A 6,564-nucleotide genomic window follows, 5' to 3' on the forward strand; every position below is an offset into this window, starting at 1 on the left:
TGCCTGGGTTTTCTCCAGCCAAATTTTTGGCGGTCCAATCAGCAAACAGAGGGAGTGGCTGAGAACAATGACGTTGAGGCAGTGCGCTAGAGTTGTAGTTCCATAATAGTCCAGTCATTTTCTGAAAAATGTTGAACAAATTGCTTCAACTCAACTCAACTCAACTGATTTTGTATCCTCAGTATGTCCTGAGTAAGAAGAAAAAAGCCCCGAAGAATCCCATTAGGGGAAAGTTTCAAAAAAGACCCGAATATAGCCTATTGATACGCCTATTAATTCTTTTTCTCACATGAATAGGGTCAAAATTTTAACCTTTAGATATCCCCATGAAAATTACTTTTAAATTTGATTACTCACATCAAGACAAACAAAAACGTAGTACAAGTTTTTTTAAATAGTTTTGTTAACATGGGCAAACTAATATGTATATGCTAATTTGCACAAATACCACAACAGAATGGAAGCCATTTAGGCTACCCATGAGCATTAATACATAGAGGCAGGAAGAAGTACTTTAAACCAGCCTTTATTAATTATTATTGCAGAGATGGGGTTTGGGGCTGGGTCTGTGGGACTGTTTCTGGGGGATGAGTCTGAGAACAGGAGACAAGGGTAAGGAGAATGCAGAAGACAAAAGGTAGGTCCTGTTCCCCATCTCTGCAATAATAATTAATAAAGGCTGGTTTGAAGTACTTCTTCCTGCCTCTATGTAATAATGCTCATGGGTAGCGTAAATGGGTTCCATTCAGACCTTAACATTAAGTCTTTTACCGTAAGATGTCAACAAGATTCAACAAGACATTTTCACCTGGCTATACCCAATGGTTAGATGTGTTGTCGTATTTATGCAAATTAGCACATACGTAATTAGATTATGCACCGTTTGTTTTGATGTGAGGAATTAACAGTCATTTTCATGGTGATATCCAAAGGTTAACATTTTTACCCTATTCACGTGAGAAAAAGAATGAATAGGCGTATGAATAGGCTTTTTTTTCCTTACTCAGGACATATTGAGGAAGGAGTTGGCTAAGGCTAACGCTAGCGATGCTAATGCTAAATATAAGCCTTGTCGGTCTCCCCTCTTGTTGCACATGACATACGTCACGACCAAACGTTAGCGATTGGTTATAGCAGATCCAGAGTGGCTTTGGGCAGATCCAATAGTTTTAAACTTCAACAGTGTACCCGCCTTCAAGGAAGTTAACACTTGTCAATGGAGAGTGGCAAGACTCTCTGTAAAAATGAAATGTACCAGAGTCTGGTAGGACCAGGCTAAGCTGTAGTAGCTTGAGCCAAGAAACTAGAACTAAAAAAACAAACAATATAAAGATGTCTCTTTGTTAGCAGTAAAATGTTTTACTGCCTTCATGTCTCTGTGCTGACAACAGCCTTCTGCAGGTACAGTGAAGCTGTAGGATCAGAGAAAAGAGCAGGGTAGGACCTTAACAACAGCTTTGAGACCATTCTGGTGTATCCCAAAGGACGTTTCAAAGTCTCACAGCAGCCACGAAGCCTGTTCATTAAAAGTGGGACTTTTTACAAGACTGCTCCCTGGTACTTATCAACTGTAAAACATCCCGCTGGGTACGCAGCTTTGAGTGGAGAGGAGACACTTGTATATCACCTCCCTTTAAACTCAGCCTCGGGGACGAGCCTCTGGAAAGCTTGTGTCGCTGTGATTTGTGTCCCTCTCCAATTTATTGTCGTTGACGGGCTTTTTTTCTTCTGTGTTCTTGTGTTACACAAAAGGTTGTCACAGACACGAGAGACAGATCCATAAATATCCTCAGTGTTCTTCTTCACCACCTGAGTAAATAAAGCACTTCAATGTGCTGGTGCATGCAGGTGTGTGTTCATTATAAATGTGAACACTTGTTATTGCTTTATCACAATGTTCGGCTCACATTTTTCTTGTCTGCTTTTTTTTCCCCTCTGCCTTGTACTAACAATCCTGTTGTGGTGTAACAATCCAATCATGTTTGTTTTGCGGTTCCAATCCTATCATCTATACTGGCTTGACCCCTGTGAGTAGATTCTGAAGTGTTGAGATCTCGGAGGACAAAGCGACACGAAGCAGGGTTCAGTTCACAATGTTCTAAAGGTTTATTGAGACACACATTTTCTAACAATCACTACATTCATTTAGATGACGTGTAGAGAGATACAAAAGAGTCAGGATGGGCAGAAGGATTGTCTCAACTTAAGGTTGGTTCACACAGATAGGAAAACAGTGTTGAAATTTAGCATACAAATAAAACAGATGAGAGAGGCTTTCTTCAGAATTCTCACAGAATGGAATGTGGACATTAATATTAAAACAACTTCTGTCGCTGCATCCTGCACTCCCTCCTGCACACCTGCTCCTACATTTCCCATCAGCCCAGTAGCATACTGGTCCATTTCCCTGTTTTCAACCTTGAGTAACATTTTTATTTTACTGACTTGGTGTCACATGTGCTTTTGGATTCAAACCTCCTTTTAATGAGCCTTTAACTGCTTAGATATTTGGATCTATAAGTGAGTCTTTTAAAATTAAATTAAAAATACATTAAACAAACATCTGTCTCAGAAATGTCTAATGACCCCATCTGCCTATCATGCCACCCCAAACCCCCAAAATTTGACCCACAGTGCCTCACAAGCAACAGTCTGGATCCTACAGGGCTCTTTGAGGCTAACTGGCTCCCTAACTAGACTATTACTGTGAGTTGCATCAGAGAGCAGCCCTCTGAGGCTCTAAGGTTTGTATTATTTAACCACTGACAAGTTTAAAATCTCAAAAAGAGAAATTGCATAAAGTCTGTATCTAAAAACTTGACATCAGAGGATTCAGAGGAATGAAAGTTGAAATTATACATTTTAGGGGGCAAAAAATGCCTTTGAAAGCTGACAGATGCACCTGAACTTAACCAACACTCACACACCAACAAAACAATTTCTAATCATTATTCTACTTGTCCTAACACGGAAATATTAACAATGTTTAAGTTGTTCAAGGTTCTTAAAGCTGGAGTGAAATGAGTTCACACAAGTCTGATAAAGCCTATTGTCGCTAGGGAAAGCTCTGTATATTTCACAGTGTACCGACCAGAGTTGTCTGGTGTCTGTGGTGACTTTTCCTGTGATGGCGCAGCAGAAGTGATGCATTTTACGTCCATCAGCCAGAGATTAATGGGGCAGGTAGGGAGGCAAGAATTAGGGTTAGGGTTACACGGGGTTGTGTGGTTACTCTCACTGTCAGAGGGAGGAGACAAAAATTGCACAGTGCACGTTTAAAAAAGACTTTTACCTGAAGAAATGTGTGTGTGTGTGTGTGTGTGTGTGTGTGTGTGTGTGTGTGTTTTTGTGTGTTTGAGCTCCAGACCTTGACAGTGAGGACATTTTTGGAAAGTGATGGCATTTTCTCGGGTCCATATTTTCTCAAGGGGAAATTTAATGCATTATAAATCACAGTCCTCACAAGTATAGGGTTACAAAAGCCTGTGTGTGTGCGTGTGTTCTTCTCGACTGCCTGATTTATAATCAAACCCAGCTGATTGTGTGGCCTCTCAGATGGCTGTCTCAATACCTGATTTGTGTGGATGTGGGTCTGTGTGTAAATTTGACACACACCTATATGCCAAATACTTTACTTAATAAAATAAATAATAGTAAATGTGGTGTCTTTTGGTAGACGTTGGCTGGTTGGGCAGCTGCTCCACCATGACATGGAGAGTAATGGCTAGCCTTGTCAGACCAAGACACACACACACACACACACACACACACACACACACACAGTCCATTTTAATTACAGCCCTATTGTTGTGGTGACGGTCTGAGAATTAAGCGTGATCAACGGCTCTTTATTATTCTCTGCATGTCTCTGAACAGTAAAGATGTCAGAAACTACACTGACTGAGTACTAATGTTTAACTTATGATCAAGGCAGAGTGATTTGATGAAGAATGCAAAACATTATTGATCCAAAAACATCAGACAACATTTACATGGAGTTCAACATTTAAAGCTTTAGTGCGTAACTTTATGATATTAATGAACATCCGTTACATTCAAGCCATTGCCAAATGAGTTGCTACAAAGCTAGTTAAGACTATCAGCTCCACAAAACTCTCTCTGGATTTCTCAGTATGGCTATGTTCAGAAGTTTGTGGCGTCCGGCGACTTACCCGCGCAGAAACTCGAGTGAAGATAATTACCTCTTCTGAAGAGTCCATCATGTTTTTTTAATCCTCCGTGTCCTCCTTGGCTACTAGCAACTGCGTGGAGGAGGGAAGGGGGGGCTGTCAGGAAGGTGGAGAGAGAAGAAGAGATACTTTTTTTTAAGATTACATGCACTCCTTTCCCCTTATTTGCCTCACCCGGGGAAGAAAGGGCCGTCCCTTCCGACGCGAGTGTGGCGCCTCACTGCTAACATTATTAGCTGACGCAACATGGCTAACAGTGCTAACATCTGAACCAACCTGAGCATCAGAAAGTGCAGGGTAGAAAAACTCTTGAGGCCATACAAAATATATGCCCTTTGGTGATAAAATAAGGGGGTTGTTCGTGGCCTTTGTGCCTTCTCCCGAAGGTAGTGGGCATGAGCCGGCCCGAAGCCCGAGGTGTGAGTGGGTAAAGCAAGTTCCTGATGGCAAGTGGCAGTCCTATCCCCGAAGCTCTCTACGGGGAAGCAGAGCTGCCAAACCCTCTGGCTGCTGCTGCTGCGGGCGGAGATGAAAGCCCAGCTGCTCCAAGGCGTTACGGCTGGCTTTAAGCCTGTTATTTCCTGAATGTTTATCCCGAAAAGCGACTCCGAGAGAGGGTGGTTCAATACAGGGAGTACAGACCGAGCGTCAGGTGTCTGTGTCCCAACTGAGCTGCACGCAGTCGATGGCAGAGGTTGACATGTGATATCAGCTCGGTCCTCTCGTGGGTGTGGGAGTTTGTTTGTTTTGTTTTTATTTAGACTGGAAGTTGAACGGTCTTCTCTCTCTATCTGTTGGCCCCCCATTGTGAGTCAGCAGTAATTTAATGTAGGCGCCCCATTAACGTACCCTTCCTCGTCGGAAGTTCCCAATTTCAATGGAACGCACCAAAAGCAGCAGTGACAAGCTCCACCTGGGGCAGACGGGGGAAACCAACCCCTGCTGACTCACGTAAATAGCGTCACTAACTGTGCACTCCATTTAAATTTAGGGCGGGAAAGTCGCCACAGACACTCAGATTGTATTACTTGACAAAGCAGTAAAGACAAGCATTTTCGTCAGTGGGCCACATGCTTAATCAACATTGTTTTAACTCACTTTTTGATAGATAGGAACTTTCTAGACAATTAACTACATGAAAATCGTAACTTTAAGCATGTTGCCAACGTTGTGCAGCAGAACATTGAGCTCTGTATCAGACCGTACAGTGTCCTAAAGCTCTGCATGAAATGTCAGTTAAATATCAGGAACATCAGTTTCCGCTGACCATAATACTCCCTCAGAGCTCCCGTCTCTCATATGAGCGGTGACGGAGTGCAGCAAACTGAGCGACCAACAGCTGGCGTAGAGATATTACAGCGATCTGTTTTCACCCCTGAGAAAAGAAACTACAGGCCTGAGATATGAGACACTAACACAGTCAGAGAGCTTCTGGATTTCATGGTTATAATTATTTGGGTTCACCTCAGGAGCACACAGATAGCCACTGGTTGTCATGGAAGATAAACCACTTAAAGTCACCTTTTTATTTATGAAAAACACAGTTCACAATGCGAGTAGAATCTCCTCACACACACTAAGGTCGTTGTTTGCCAGGTGAAGTCCATAAATGAGTTTTTACTGACATCTTTTGGTAAATTCTTATTATTACACCAACCATCAGCACAAACAGGGCATGTTTAAACCTGGACCTGTGTGTACTGGACCAGTATGTTTATTGGGCTCAAGTGTATCAAGATCTTAACAAGCACACCATTTTACTGTTAAACTAAGAATTTAGACTAAACGACTGTCAGCGCACAACTTTGATCCAGACTGAAACATCTGAAAACAATTTATCCTCTAGTGCCACCAGTAGGTTGAGATTTGTAGCTTTTGAGTGAAATAAGTTTTGGATGGAGTGCCATAATAATTTGTTCAGACATTCATGTTTCCCACAGGATGAATTGTAATAACTTTGTTGCTGACTTTCCATCTAGCGCCATCATCAGGTCAAACTTACAACATTTAAATACCTGCAGAACTACTGACATTCCCATCAGCCTAACCAGCCAATGTTAGCATGCTAAGACAGCATTTAAAACTGATAAAAACACTCTCACCTCTTTGATGTTGTGGTAAAGTACAGCCGAGAAGAGCTCAGGAGGAAATAGTGCATTTGTTGGGGACTATTTTCAGCGGCAGATTAATCCACATTTGGTGCTCTAGTGAGTATTTGTGACAGCAGGATGGTGTAAATGGAATTGAGTCAAAATAAAGTATGTGTAATACAGTATGTGTTCATGGTAATAAAGGAACATGTAACCCAGGGCAACAGTGTGGCTCAATGATGTGTTTTTAACAACAATGGAGCTCTATGGCACAGAGGAAGAAG

Source organism: Sander vitreus, chromosome 15 (genome assembly GCF_031162955.1).
Source record: "Sander vitreus isolate 19-12246 chromosome 15, sanVit1, whole genome shotgun sequence".
NCBI classification, from domain to species: domain Eukaryota; kingdom Metazoa; phylum Chordata; class Actinopteri; order Perciformes; family Percidae; genus Sander; species Sander vitreus.